At 44.9% G+C, this 16077-nt stretch overlaps 1 protein-coding gene across 3 annotated transcripts in view; it reads left to right on the top strand.

Annotated features, from left to right (window-relative positions):
• The window catches only part of Smyd3 (SET and MYND domain containing 3), a 563480-nt gene that overhangs the window by 278706 nt on the left and 268697 nt on the right, over nt 1-16077 (top strand). The gene's annotated exons all lie outside the window — the stretch shown is intronic.

Genomic DNA, 16077 nt, shown 5'->3' with positions numbered 1-16077 from the left:
CTTCCTTGTTTCGCTCCAATACAAGCTCTTGTGCAGTGTATAATGAGAGGAAAAGAAAATTGAAATTAGCACCTTTTATTTTTTTTCAACCCAGAGTGATTAGAGAAAAGTTTAAAGTAACACAATCCAGATTTCCTTCCCGTCAGTTTTGTTTTGTTTTTCCTGGTCATGCAGATGTTGCCAAGTGGATTAATACTAGGGGATTTTGATGTTCATAGATCTGACAGTCAAATGCAGTGGATTATTTACTGCAGGTAAATAACCCTGATGGGTCTTGGCTTTCGCTAGACATTCCATGTGCTTGTATAAAAAGCATGTGCTCTCATGTGTTTTTATGGCTTATTGCAACACATTTGCCCGCTGGAATTAAGGGTCTCCAAGGAAGGCCATTTCATTTCTTGCTAAGACAAAGGAACGGTTAATGCCATTTGACTTAATTTTGGTTTGGCATTGGCTTTATTTTTAAAATATTGCTTTTACAACCCCATTCCTTTGATGATAGAAATAGTTTCAAAGCTGGCTGATTGGGTGGCTTTATGTCCTTGACCTTTAAAATGTGACATCATTGAAGTCATGTTGTTTATCTGAGGACGATAGCTTATGTCATGCTCAGACCCTGAACTGAGAATTTGCTGTCCATGAACTCTGTCTGGCTTCTCATTAATATTCTATCTTTTTTTAATCTATAAATCCAGGACAGCTGCATACCCCAGGTCTTCTTTCTCATATTTCAGTATCTTCTGGTTTTGAGGCTAAGAACATTGAGTGGTCCTAGCAGGTAGCCCTTGCTCCGCTGTGACTCAGGGGTCAAGTTGCTGGTGCTTCTCCGAAAGGGTAGCGAGGAGCCCACGGCTGTGACATTTTATATTGTGATAAATTTAATCTATTGATGGCTTTTCCTTACAGCCACATTTTATAGATAAGGTAGGAAATAACTGGTCTCAATGTCGCCTTCAATGTGAGAAGCGTCATTGTCCAAGGGGAAGGGCGTGTACCACGGCCCGGTGCCTTAGCAGAGAGTGACTGTGCGTGCTTGTGTGACAGTCATGACCAGCTCAGGACCTGGGCTTCTTCTTCTCTGCAGCATTCGTGATCCCACCTGTCACCTCCGTGTCCCCATCCTCATGAGGCACAAAACAATTCAGAAAATCAGTCACCTTTGTGACTTATCTGTGGCCCCCAGTCTCAACTCTGTCCATGTTTTGGGATGACGTTCCCATGAAATGTGTGAGTAGCCAGTGACACCGATCTCTTCAACTGCATTAATGTGTTGGTCTCTTTTTCTCCATCTTTGTAGTTGTCAATCATTGTCTCCTCCTCCTTCACAAAACTTTTATTATTTTAACTATATGGTGTTTGCACACGTGTGTCTGTGTACCGCATTTGTGCTCGGTACCTGCAGAGGCCAGAAGAGGCTGTCATATACCCTGTTATTTGGTTTGATTAGGAACGGCCCCCATAGACTCCTGTGTTTGAATGCTTGATCACAGGCAATGACACTATTATGAGGTGTGGCCTTGTTGGAGTAGGTGTGGAAGAAATGAGCCCCTGGAGGTGAGCTTTGGGGTTTCACATTTTCAACCCAGGCCCCGCATCTCTCTCTTCCTTCAGCCTGCCAATCCTGACTTAGTGTGCTCAGCTGCCTCTCCAGCATCACGTGTGTGTGCCCCTCCATACTGCACGGCGCCATGCTCTCCACCATGATGACAATAGACTAAACCTCTGAACTGTAAGCCAGTCCCAATTAAAAGCTTTTCCTTTTAATCATTGCTTTGGCCAGGATGTTTCATCACAATAACAAAACCCTAAGACACCCTGGACCGTGGAATTTCACGCAGTTGTGAGTTGCCATGTGGTAGCTGGGACTCGTTGTTTCTGGATGGCTTTGGGATTTGTAGTTTGGTCCCTCCATTTAGGGCACATGACTGACTGAGGCAAGGTTGTCTTGATCTGCTATGCATTTCCTCCTTGATCTGCTAAGCCTCAAGGTTCCTATCTCTGGGTTATGGGATCAGTAAATTGGGTCTTGGGAAGTTCCTGGTGTTGTTACTAAGCATATAGAAGAGGGAAGTTTGTAGGAAGAAATGAAAAATGAGAATTTAGATGACATCAGCATCTAGAGCAGTTTTATTTCATGCCAGAGAGGTGGTGTCCCAAGTTCTGGCTGAAGTGTGTTTGTGCCACAGGAACCAGGCATGCAATGACTAGAGTTCAAGAGGAAGCAGAAGTGTCCTTCGAGCTAAGGACCGGCGTTGGGGGTCAGGGATGAGGTGGCATGGACTCAAAGGCTCAGACTCAGGGAGCAGGTGAGAAGGAGGCAGCAAGTTTATTATTTCTCTGGGGCACCCTTTATACCCACCACTCAAATCCCATTGGTCCCAAGCAAGTGTGTCCTCTAAGTGGCAGTTCCTGATTGGTTGTCATTGTCTGTATCACTAATCTCTATGCTCTCAGGCAGGCTTCAGCTTAGCGCTCTTGGGGGAGGTCCCTCCAGGGCTTCCCACCTGCTGTTTACTGAAGTTTATGCTGAATCTGCCTTGTCAGTGAGGCCAGCCATTCCTCCTACAGACAGCAAATGGGTTAGGGGCATTCCTTGGGGGCTGCCTGGAGGAATTAGCAGTTTTTGTTTGTTTGGTTTTTTTTTTTTTTGTTTGTTTGTTTGGTTTTTTTTTTTTTTTTTTTTTTTTTTTTTTTTTTTTTTTTTGAGATAGGCTATTAGTTTGAAACTGTGGGCTCTGCTGTCTTTTTATAACCACCAGGTCTCTGGAGTGGGGGTCAGTTGCTAGACTTTGAGCTCAGTTTAGGCCTTGTCTTCTTTGTTCCTTTAGTTACCTGTAAACAACCTTCAGCAGGCTCAGATGCCAGCTCTGCAAGAGCAGGCTCCTCTCTGGTGTTCTGACCTGTGAGTTCTTGCCTTCTGGGTCACTGTACTTTCTCCTTAATTCAGATATTCCATCTGTCTCCACCTGGCTCGCTCCTCCCTGCTGAGTGCTCCCAAAAGGCTCACAGCATGTCAGCTGGGGGTGGGGTCTGCTCTGTGGGGTTTTTGTGACCACTGTTCTTGTTCAATGTCTTGGGAAGCATCAGTTTGAGGTTGTCTCATGTGGAAGGTAAATCAACATCTTATTGCACACCTTGGCTAGGAACTGAAGCTCCTCCCTCTGCGTGATTTCTTTTTGCTTTTCTTTTTTTTTTTTAAATTTGGGTTTTTTTTTTTTAGAGACAGGGTTTCTCTGTGTAGCCCTGGCTGTCCTGGAACTCACTCTGTAGATCAGAAATCCGCCTGCCTCTGCCTCCCAGAGTGCTGGGATTACAGGCGTGCGCCACCACCACCCGACTCTCTGCATGATTTCTTAAAGTCCTTCTGTCAGAGCTCACCCAAGGATATGTCTCCCATTCTGATAACAGCTTTATTAGTGTTATAAGTTGGCACGTCCCCTCCAGGAACCTTGGCATCCCCAAGAAATGCCACCGCAGAGTTGTCTGGGCCAACGCCTTTCCTTCTGTGACTCCCAAGAGGATGGACCAGGAGAAAAGATGACTGCCCCCTTGTCTGTGAATGCAGTGTCAGCTCAGATCCCAGCAGTACGTACGGACAGGAGGAGGATGAGCTGGTGTAGGTTGGTTTGTTTGAAACAAGGTCTCATGTAGCCCAGGCTGGCCTCCAGCTCGATACACAGCTGAGGATGCCCTTGAGCTCCTGCTTTGTGACTGCTGGGGTGGCAGGTGTTGGTTCACCACTGTTGTATGCAGTGCTGGAGATCCAGTCCAGGGCACTCTACACACTGGGCTGCTCGTGGCCAGCTGGGCCCCATCCCCTGCCCAGGGTGGTCCCCTGTGAGCACCAATGTTTGCTTGCTACAACCCTTTCCTGAAAGCTAAGCACGGCATTGTAAGGTTTTGATTTTTTTGTTTGTTTTAATTTTCTGTATTTCCAGGCACCAGTAGATGTTAAAACTACCCAAGTGGGAAGCAAGTGTCCCTGGCCGTGGGATGCTCGCTGTCTTCAGGAGAACCAGATATGCCAGGGGAAGTCTATAAACGGTGTGGGTCAAGTGTGGACTGGGAGTGCAGCTCACAGTAACCGAGTGCATGCCTCTGAGGAGGGAGGCCCTGGACTTGGTTGTGAACGCTGCCCTACTTGCAAGAAACAAAAGGTCCTAAACCTAGCCAAACAGAGAACATGGCTTCGCAGTGTATAGACATAAAGCAGTCAAAGGCTGTCTCTCTGATTTTTCCATCACCTTTCAACCAGGGCATGGGCATAACAGACCTCTGGCTCTCTGTGCCTCAGGTTACTTGGTGATGCAGGGCTCCCTCTTTTATTTTATAGCAAATCATTGATGAAGGAAACAGAAAAGCAGCACAGACAGTTCTCTAAGACTGACTGCATCCCTACTGCATCCCCTCTTGGTAGCTTAGAGTTTCCCACTTCATAGGGATGTGTCATTTTTGTGTTGTTCTCTGGTTACTGGTGAGCTTCAGTTTGTGTGACAAGTGGAAAGGACTTGCAAGCACAGGTCCGTACCTTAGTGGCAATTCTGGCGGGAAAATAGGATTCTTTTTGTTATATTAATTGTATGGTTTATTTTTATTGTTGTTGCTTTTTTTGTTTTAAGAAAACATCTATATGTAAAGTTTGTTTCAACTGTTTTTCTACATGTGCTTCAAGAAACTGATATTCCCTGTGATAAAAACAATGTTTTTTCTTCTAAGGACCCTTTCACTGGTATATTTGAGGACCCTTTCTCAAGTATATTTTTAGGAGTATATTAGTACGGGCTTATCTATGCTTTCTTTGTTGGGACTTGATCCACCAAAACCAAATAAAGTATTGCTTTGCTGAGCTTGGGATTTCAAAATACACATCATTTACTGTGTACCCATCTCAGTTCTGCCATGTAGCCAGCGCATGGAGGAAGAAGTCAGATGGATCTGCGCGGCTCTGGTTCCCTTCCCAGTCACAATCCTGTGTGCACCAGGAGGCTTCTCTCAAGCCCTAGTTATGAATGTACTGTAGGAGAAAGTTGAGAAGAACTGACTTGGATGAAAGCAAATAAAATGGAAACACTATTCTAATGACATAAAAAGAAAATACAGCACTTTAAAGAAATAGAATAGTACTTTAATGGAGGCTTACCAAAAGAACTGAGTATTTTAAATTTCTACCAAATTTGACCAATCTTTTGTTTTGGTTTTGTCTTTCCACCATAGCAGAAGCAGGTTATGTTCAGAAGCTCTGGGAGAGCAGAGGTACCTATTTTGTCATGCTACTTTACCTTTGGAAGAATCTTCTCGTAAATATTGACTTCAAGATACTCATGATACACGATATTGTTTCAGCTGATGTAAATTAAGTTGATCATTCTGTAAGTTAAACCTTCTGACATCAAGAAAACTTGAAGGTCGGAACGCACTGCCTATTTCTTCAGGCTACTCTTTCTAGCTTGATAGCACTTGGCGACACCTTTGCAGTGAACTGAGAAATTTTATGTGTGTGTGTGTGAGTGAATGTGTGTGTGTGTGTGTGTGTGTGTGTGTATGAGGTGTATGCAATATACTGTCTTCTAGGTAAATTTTCATAATGGGGAATAACAAAGTCCTGTCCAAGGCTAAGAGCTATGTAAAGCAAATAATATTCCTCCCAGGGTGATTCTCGTGCCGCTGTGAATTTATTTCTAGTTGATAAACAGCTCTTGAGGGTCAATCATAGACAAGGTGTTTGTAGTAGAGTAGGCAGACTTGCTGCCATGCCTATATGCCCTGTGATACAGTAATCTAGGAAACCCCTCCCCATCCCTACCCCTTGCTTGGTCCACACGGTTGGCTGTGCAGAAAAGGAAAAATGTCTTGGGTGCAGCCTTGGGGTGCATGAAGTTGTCTGTCATTTTGGTAGGTGCCATGTAGCAGAGGAACCCAGGAGGATGGGTCTTACAGTGGATATGCCAGTAAACACCAGTAAACCAGTAAAACCAGTAAACACAGCCCTTCCAGTCTGGAGGTGTGGATACAGAGGAACCTGCATTGACACTTGTAGAGGAAACTTTCTGAACAGTTACTTGGATGAGGAAGGAGAGGTAAAGTACGGCAGAGACTGCTTGGGGTACATTCATGCCCAGCACTGTAGACATTTGTTGCTTGTATAGAGTAGAAAGGGCCACCTCTTGTTCAGCATAACTTGTTTCAAATTAATGTAAAAGGGCATTAGATCTATGAGACCTTAGGCTAAATCAGAACTGGTCATGATGGATCCTGTGCTGGGGTCTCTTGGAAATTGTTTGTGGTGAGTGAGTTCATTCTTTCCCCTTTGCTAAGAAATATATAAGCATTTACATTTCTTTCTTTTCTTATGAAACTTTTGACTGAACTAGCAAGAGGCTCAATGGCCCAGGTCATGCCTGTGCTGTATAGACATCACACTCAGACATGATACTTGGACGGGAATCTTTGACAATCTTAGCCTGTCTTCTATATTTCCCATTTCTTTCTCTTTATCACTAAACTCACAGACACTGAAATAGAAATAACCTAACGAAGGGCTTACTTTTTTGTTTGTAGTTAAGAAATCCTTAAAATCCCACATCCCTCTAATTTTCATAACTGAGAGACCTTCTGTAGAATTATACTTTAGAGTCAGGAGTCACTTCGGAGATCATTATTTTCACAGATGAAAAGTCTGATCTCCTAAAGTCTTGCTGACTTGTCCAGACCACATGTTTCCTTAGAGTCTGGGCGAAGACACAGCTTTGTTTATCTCTTGACCTGTGACAGACCCTTGCTCAGTCGGTGGTCTGGGATCCTAAGTTTCTGCTCACATGTCACTAGGGTCTGCTGCATCTCAACTGGTCTGTGTTGAAGTCCGTGCCTGTTGCTGGGTGGGAAGCAGCATTAGGTATTGAGGCTGCACCCAGAGCAGACGCTTTTGGACCAGCATCCCTTCTAACTGTGTTGGCCCTTACTCTGCCTTACTGTGGTGTGTGAAGGGGAGCACTGCGGGCCGCTGGGGTGGCACTCGCACTTGAGTTCCTGCCCAGGCTCTGTCTCCTCCTCTGCATCCCTGCAGACAGTGACTGTAGGCTCTTCTCCATTGGTGGTGTGATCATAAAAAGAGAAAGTGGTGTAAGAATATGTTCTGTGGTGGTGTGGGGAGAGGGGGTGCCTCAGTGGGCCCATGCCGAAGCATCTCTTCCCCCTGAGGGAGCAGACACACAATGATATAGTATAGAATAGAGTTCATTTAGGGAGAGGAATTAAGATGGTAGTAGAGGTAGAGAAAGGCAGAGAGGAGAGAGGAGAGAAGTAGAGGCCGGCCATGACCATGTGGAGAGAGTGGGGAAGGGAGGGCAAGAGAGAAGCTAAGAGAGTGAGAGAATAAGAGAGAGAGGAGGGGCTGAGCATCTCCTTTTATAGTGGGACAGGCCTACCTGGCTGTTGCTGGGTAACGGTGGGGAGGAGCATTCCTGGCTATTGCCAGGTAACTGTGGGGTGGAGTTTAGACAGAATGCTAACAATTGGAATGGTTGCCTAGTCTGCACTCAGCTCAGGAAGATTTAATTTTAGTGAAATCAACTTAGAGACCAGGTCATCCGTAATCAGTGGGCTAGTGGGAAGTGAGAACTGGATTCTCTGATGCGAGGTTGTTAACGGAACCCGGAAGTCTAAGAGCAAGTTCATGACTTTTCCGGAAGCAGCAGGCCGTTAGATTTTTCTGGTCCAGGGTAAGATTTCAGTGACAGAGGGGAATACTTTTTAAAGCGTTCAGATTCTTATAACACATTGTGTTATTTTTTTCTTATTTTTCAATAAAATCTGACCTTAAGCTTAAGAATCAGTTTGTCAGATAGCAATCTTGTTCTCCCTTCAACTCACTTCATGCTTCTGAGATAGATTGCAAACTGCCCAGCCGCTGCTCTAGAGCCACCCTTTCGTGGCTGGCATAATTCAATGGGATGAGATCTATTTATAATAAAAAATGTGTGGGAGCTATACCCAGATCTTAACATTATTTCTTTATCATACCCAGCACAAGTTTATCTTTATAATGTAGTATTCTGCCAGCCTAATAGGCAATAATTTCTTTTATTAGACTCCCAGCTAGAATGGATTTAGTACTTTTCTTAGTTCATTCATTAGATATATTCTTTGCGCATCTGGGAGATAATTAAAAAGCAGTCCTTGAATTCAAGGAGCCTGTGGTCTATGGAGAAATGAGAAATGAAATCACACTAGTACACCCAAGCAGTTTTATGGCGTAGACCATCAGTGTTCAGCCTGTGGGTCATCACCCCCGTGGGGTTGCATGTAGATATTTACATTATGATTCAAAACAATAGCAACATTACATTTATGAAGTAGCAACAGAGTAATTTTATAGTTGGGGGGGGGTCACCACAACACAAGGAACTGTATTAAAGAGTCTCAACATGGGGAAGGTTAAGAACTGTTGGTGTAGACAGCACGGAGTAGAGAGATGCTTGACTTAGTGACAAGACAGCACAGAAGAAAGAATTGTCTGGGTAAAGATGATGACCTTAGGAGAGGTCATCTCCTGAGCAGTGGAGCCCCAGAGTTAGGACAGAAGTCTGCTGACTTGAAGGGGGGGCCAGGGGTCATGGCCTTACCTTGTTTAGAATATAGCTGGTATCTGCTTTGCTGGCCTGATTGGCTGTGCTAGCTTGTTGGATGTCCTTTCCGTTCTAACCTGGAGGGTTTTCAGGCACTGTTGTGGATGTTCTGCTAATCACACACCACTGGAATAGAAGGTGTGAACACTGGAATGGGGGATGCTGGCCGGAGAGTCGAGTATTAGGGAACAGGTTGACATGATGTCAGAGTCGATTTAGATGATCCCTGTTTTTATTTTGAACATTGGGTGTGAGTACAGGGCAGTGTGTGTGTGTGTTAGTGTGTCAGCTCTCCCTGGATTGGAGGTACAGGCAGGTGTGAGCCACTGTGAAGATACTTGGAACTGATCAGATCCTCCCCAACTGCAGCTACTCAACCGCTGAGCCATCTGCCCCGCCATGTTTAACAGGTAGATCTGCCTTCAGTACAGCAAGGGCAGGAAGAACTGATGATGTTACCCGTGAGAAGGCAAGATCTGGGAGATTGTGTGGAGGGTGGTTTCTGTGTACCTGAACTCCTAGTGTGCCCTGTACCCCTTTGTGCCCTGTACCCCTTTACCATCACACTTAGATATTTTTATTGTAACTGTCAGTTACTTCCGTGGAGATCACGGGCAGCATGCAGTACGCGCATGCAGTAGCGGATGCCCAGCGGACACTTGGATGTTCCCATGGATGCTTCAGCCACTGCAGTAAGGGACTCACCCTTGAGTTTGTTTGATTTTTGTTTTTTAAATCAAAAAGAGTTTCATGTCTTGTTAGAAACAAGTTTTGCTCTGAAGCCAGTTATAACGTCAACAAACAAATGATTAAATTTCACTAGACTTCCATCTTCTAGAAACTAGATTTTTTCACTGTTCCCTTGGAGAGGATTCACTGGAGACAGTTCTTGTTTAGAGCTTAGATGATGGTGGTGGTGGTGATGCTGTTGATGTCGTATGTGTGCATGTATGTGTATGTGTGTGTATATGTGTGTATGTGTGCATGCACATATGGATTTTCTTCCTTCTACTTGGCTTTTTCAACCTGCACCTCTGCAATCTGAGGAGTAATTCCACTGTAGATGAATTTATTTGGAAGAGTTAAAATAAGACTGCCATGCAGGGGTGGGGGTGGGGGTGGGGGTGGATCCAGGCATCACCCCAGCTGGGGGTCTGCTGAGCTCTCTTGAATGGAATTCAGAAAACCCATTTGTTAGCCTCAGCCATCCTTGTATTGTTTCCATCTGCTTTCTGTCTGCAAAGACGAGGGCTGGGATTTTATTTATTTAGTGGGCTCTCTTTTGAGTTAGTTAATTCAGCTAAGCCCACAATGACTCAGGGAGGGCAGGGCTCCTGCTCAGAATTGCTTGATGAGGGGCCACTGGGCTGGGCAGTCCCTCTTGGAGCCACCCACCTGGATATTACAAGCTGTTCTGTTTTAAAAAGACCCATCTTTGTGAACTTGTCCAGAGCTGATACATTCATCCTCTATTTAAAGGGCAGTCTGAAGAGAAGTGTTTTGTCTTCATTTTTGGAGAGTTGTTTTCTAAATAGGAAAAAAAAAAAAAGAAATATTAACGGCTCAAAAGGCTTTTTCCAATAGCCTGTTTTTCCAATAGGCTGGTTCTAACAGTCCAACATTCGTTTGTTTGTTCATTCATTCATTCATTCATTCATTATTTCTCATTCATTCTAACTTGCTTGGTAGCTATACTTACCTGCCTTGTGCTTCCAGAAGGTATAGGTCAGTGCTAAAGGGCTTGCCTACCAAATAGTAGTTCCTGGATTTGAACTTTAGCAAAACAAAATTCCCAACCCCCAAGTGTGAAGTCATCTGTGAAGTTCCCTTAGCAGGTAATATCCAAAGCCATTGCAGACCCATGAGGCAGAACGCTTCTGTTAACTCAATGGACCACAGCTCCTTATAGGCCAGTACCTTTCAGTTGCAGAGAGAACAGAAGAAAGATACGCTCAGTTGATAAGGAACCTGTGCCACAAACAGGAAGACCAGGTTCCCAGCACCCACCTGAAAGCAGGCCATGGCAACTGCATTTTTAACCTTAGCACTGGAGGGAGGGAAGGGGAGGGGGGACTGGGGATGCCGGGTATCCCTGGAGTTCAGTGGCTGGCCAGTCCAGTAGTAGAGTCACTGAGTGACCCTGGCTTAGGAAGGATTTTTTTGTTTTGTTTTGTTTTGTTTTGTTTTGTTTTGTTTTTGAGGCAGGGTTTCTCTGCGTAGTTCTGGCTGTCCTGGAACTCACTTTGTAGACCAGGCTGGCCTCGAACTCAGAAATCCATCAGGGAGGACTTTTACCTCTGGCCTTCATACATAGGTGCAGGCACACACAAATTAAATTTAGACAAAATCGTGGGAAGCAAAGAGAAAAGACTTGACCTCAATTGGAAGGGTGACAGAGGGCTGTGCCGTGGAAGTCAGTGGTGAGAGGATGTGTCTTAATTCTTCCCTGGTAAGTATGGCGACCATAGGCAAATCAGGCCTCTGGTTATATCGCAGCTCATCCTGGAAAACTCACGGCTTGTGCCCTTCGCCATCAGCACGAGGTGTGTAAGTGTGATAATCCCTGGCTTGCTTGGTGACGTTGGCACGTGAGAAGTCATCAGTGCTCTTTGTCTTGCCTTGCCATTCAGAAATCATGCGGTTTTCCCCTCCTTCCCTCCTTCCTTCCCTCCCTCCCTCCCTCCCTCCCTCCCTCCCTCCCTCCCTCCCTCCCTCCCTCCCTTTTGCGTTTTTGGTGAAAAATGGATGTGCTTCCAATTTTGTTTGGGGGATGTCTGTATCAAAACCAATGGATACAGGCTTTCGCCTTCCCTATCTTTAATTTTTAGCTTCAACCTGAGACCACATTGATCTTATGTGAGCTATCCTGTAGCATCCTAATAACCACTGGCTTTTATCTGCAGTTCTTGTGGTCTTCTGAGGTGGTTTCTCTCACTGCAAAGGACAGCTACAGTACAGCAAACGGCAAACCGTGTCAGAAGTATTTCTTAGTCTTTAAACCCATCTGGGGTTTATTAGTTTTCCAGATATGGGCTAACATGGTTCTGTGACTAGGCACAAGGCCCAGAGAGCAGGATTAGGTAGGTTTCCAGGGGCTCTGAACTCATGTCAAGCAAAACTGCCGTGCTGGGTGGCTAAGTCCACTGAATGGGGAAAAGTCTAAAATTGCTTTATCTCATTGCATAATGTTTGTAAATTTTATTCAATTAATTTACAGCTTTAGGGCTCAGGAGGTTAAAATTAAATTTTTGTGAAGTTTTGGTAAGGAGACAGCCAAACAAGGCTGATCAGCAGTGGCTGCTTTGGAAACGCCACTATTGGCAGAACCTTGGCTCAGAGGTGGAGGTGTGTACCTGCCACCTGCTGTCACAGGCCTTTCTCTGTCCCTTGTCCTCTCCCAGCTAGACTCCAGCAGTGAAGCAAGCTTCTTGTAACTCTCCCCAGGGCAATGTTGTAGGCGGGCTGCCAGCGATCTTAGGCTGCCTTCTGTGATCCTCTCTTGCGGCATGTTCTTTAGTCTTTACGGTATGACCACTTTAGTAAGTTGCTTTCCCCCTGAGCAGTGATGTCTCTTTCCTCAGTCAGCTCTGCCAGGCTGAAGGGTGCGGAAGAGCACAGGATTGCCTTCCAAGTAATAGACCGGGGCTTCAAAACATTCATTATGGTTTGCTGATTCTTTCCCTCCTTCCTTCCTCCCTCCCCACCGTGTGGTGTGGTGGTGTGGTGGTGTGTGTGTGTGTGTGTGTGTGTGTGTATGAGATGCCCCCGCTTCAGCAGGAGAGCCCCATGCTGTAATTGAGCAGCGATGGTGAATTCTTCTTGACCAAGCTCTCCTTTTGAGCATTCTCTTTAGCAAGGCTCAGCTGTTTGCTTCCTTTTGGAGTGCATGCAGATTTCAGGTCTGGTCTTTGTTTGTTTGAGACAGGGTTTTATTCTACAGCCCAGGCTGGTCTCACATTCATGATTCTCCTTCTCTGGCCTCCTAGTGATGGGTTATGGGCCTGCAACGCCTATTAAAGCCTTCGGTTTATGAAGATCCCCCTGTTGCCTGTCCTCCATGTCTGGTCACCCTTGGTGTCTGACAGGTTATTAATCTTCTCTTGTGCCCAGTGTCACTCGGCCTGTCTCCAGCAAGAAACTTTTTAGTTTGGCTTAGTCGGAATTCTAGCTTTGGTGTGTCTTTGAAGGTGACAGACTTAAAGCCTTGTTTATATTAGAGGGGATAAAACTGCGAAGGTAAAACATTGAGAAGGGATAGAATGGAGAACAGTTTGTGAGACATGCTCCTGTCCGCTTATGTGTGCTTACTGTGTAGTATAATGTGCACTGATGTGTGGACCTGGGACGTACTCGATGGCTGTGCTAAAGCTCCTGCCACTGCCAGCACACCTGCCGGCAGCTTCTGCTTCTGCTTCTGCTTCCCTTTCTCCTTCTCCTTGTCCTTGTCCTTCTCCTTCTCCTCCTCCTCTTTTTCCTCCTCCTCCTCCTTCTTCTATGTATATGTATGTATGTACTTATGTACTTAGGTATGTGTATGTGTGTGTGTGTAGGTATGTATGTGTATATGTATGTGTGTGAATGTGTGCATGTATGTCTGTGTGTATGTCTGTGTGTATGTATGTATGTACAGAGTCTGCTGATGCTGCCCAGAACTCCTGGCAGCAGCGGTCCCCTTGAGCAGCCTCCGGAGTAGCTAGGACCACAGCTACATGCCACCACGCTCTCTCTCCTCTATTCAGTTTTTATACGCTTTTCTTCTTTTACAAAATCAACATATGACATACTTTATTTTTAAAGTATGAAAAGTTGCAGTTACATGTTAAGCCTGTACGTGCTATGGTGACTGAGAACAGGTTCCCTACCAGGTGGGCATCATGGCTGGGGATTGTCAGGGACTCAGAGGAGACCTGCTCTGTGTCAGGCATTGGCAGGGAGAGCTGTGGCGGAGGGTTGAAAAGCAAATGCCCCGTCCTCAGTAAGCCATCAACATCACTGTGAGGCTGTCACATGGATTTCTGTGTGACAGCTTTTGCCGGTAACGTGAAGAAGTGTGCACTGCGGTTATTTTTCTCTCATCACTTCTTATCTTCTAAGCTGCTGCTGTTCTCCAGCAACGCCATCAAGATGCCGTGAGGGAGGGCCTCCCTGAACGGATGGCTGATTTCTGAGTTTGGTTAGAGCCCAAGCCCAGGCAATCCCTTTCCCCATCCTAGTGGCCCAAAACATAGTCTTCATGCCATTTGTAGGCCATCTTGGTCTATGTTATTTTACTTATCCTCAAAGCCTTCACTCAGTTGTAAAGTCATCCAAATGCAGGATAGAAAGTTGTTTAGAAGGCAGAGTGCTCACAGGAGCTTTTATCTAACCTTTCTGTGATGTAGACATTGGGTTGTTGTGGGTCTCGTCAGGGCGTGCACACTCGCTTTGACAGAGGGGCAGTGTCGCCGAGTATTCACAGACACAAGAAACAGAGTTCAGGGAAGTGGGACTTGGCAGAGTGGTGATGTCTGCCGCTCAGTGGGGAGGCTCTCCCTGATTTTTGCAGGGACATTCAACCCTGAACTTTGCAGGAGACTCTTGGTCTCTGAAACCAGGTATGCCCTCTTCTGAGGAGCAGCAAGCAGTCCGGAGAAGGAAAATTCTGAGCAGGACTAGTGTGGGGTGAACAGCTGTGCTGTCTGTGTGAGGAGATGCCCAGTGGGGAGTCCACAGCTCCTTGACACTGGATCAAAAGTCAGGCCGATCGCACTGACAGCCTGTCAGTGCCTTCCAAGTCTTCAGTGGCTACCTTTCACATAACTTAACTCTTTTAATCAACATTTCTGCCCTACCTGTTGAGGGTCTACCAAAAGGTTAAACTAATCTAAATATTAACCCCAGTAAAAGAATCAGGATGAGCCAATGTATTCCGTAAACGTAATCTTGCATATCCCAAAAGATGACTAGAGTTTATTATTATTTTTAACTGTGCAGTGTAGTTTTTCTTCTCTCTTGGCATGGAGGATGGAGGGTGCTCAGCTCCTCCGGACTCTCCCTAACTCTTTAGGAGATGGTGTACCGCTAAGGGCCATTTAATGATTTAATCAGGAAGGGCTGGCAGTGGCGAGCCGGCATTTAACCAGTTAATTGGAATTGGAGAGAGCTATTTGAAGGCCACGAGAAGGTCTTTTATGAAACCCTTGAATCTGCTTCAGTCTGAAGATCTTATTCAATTATGCTAAGGGTGTATTTCCCGTTCACTGTAAATCACCCATTAGGATCATCTAATCAGCTTCCTCAAAGTTGCTGCGGATGGAAGCGTTATTAGCCTCACCATGATGGAATTTTTAAAAATTTTCCCTCTTCAATTGTTACTGAATCAGTGTTGAATACTGGATACCAAACCAGAATGGATTTTTAAAAATTTCTTCTTATTTGTTTGTTTGTTTGTTTGTTTGTTTTTCTAGTTTCAAACATAATTGTTTGAGACACTGGTGACGGATTGTGGTTCTTGGCTTACTCAGTTGTTCCATTGCTGTTGAAGGTGTGGTCTGCTGGCCTCCTAACAGGCACGGCATGTGCAGTGTTCATGTGTCGGTCATTTGACAATAGGGTCCCACCATGGAGGAGCAGATGGAGATGTTTGGATCCCATTGTCTCTCTGCTAATGACCCAGAGATCTGTTTATTTCACAGCCATATGTAGAACACAATAATTGTTTTCAAAAATAAATATCATGTGGACTGTTAATCTTAGGGAGTAGTCTGCCTGCCAGGCCCCGGGGATACTTTTTGGTGGCCTTTTGTACTCAGTTTAGCAAACCCATGTGAATTCTCCCAGGAAACTGTAGGACTCTCTTGAGACTGTGCTTAGATTCAAACTAGATAGAGGAGGTTGAGGGCAAAGACAATTAAGAAACATTGTATCTCTTAGTGATTAGAAGTTCAACTTTCCTTTACTTGGAAGCAGCACTTCAGCTGCAGCTGAAACTTAAGTATTTTAGCATACATTTAGATGTGGGCCCATAGGTGTATGAATGTATTGCTACATATATAGTCTCCACTATGTTTTTTAAAAGCCGTGTATATTAAAATGACAAGAAACATTTTCTAAAGCAACCCAGTGCCATTTCCTGATGTTAGTTTTAAATGAAGTTTAGAATAATATTTGAAAATCACATAAATAATAGCCAGCTCCTTATCCCCCTACTGTGAAGGGCGGAGACTTAAAGCCAGGGATTCCACTCTGTTACTGAGCTCAGTTCTTTCCGGCTTGCCTATGGCTGCCTGCTAGTATTTTGTTATCTAGGTCATTTTTCCAGGCAGGTCACCTAAAATATGATAGGGACCATTGAAAAGAGTTTTTTGTCTTTGTTTTTGTTTTTAAAATGAAAAAAAAAAAGTTTCCTAATTTATTTGTTTTAAATATTTAAGTGTTTAAATATTGGGTCTTCTCTGAATGCACACAATGTAGC

The sequence above is a fragment of the Apodemus sylvaticus genome, chromosome 12 (assembly GCF_947179515.1).
Source record: "Apodemus sylvaticus chromosome 12, mApoSyl1.1, whole genome shotgun sequence".
NCBI classification, from domain to species: domain Eukaryota; kingdom Metazoa; phylum Chordata; class Mammalia; order Rodentia; family Muridae; genus Apodemus; species Apodemus sylvaticus.
The sequence above is the reverse complement of the archived record's forward strand: the minus strand, read 5'-3'. Positions and strand labels throughout refer to the sequence as shown.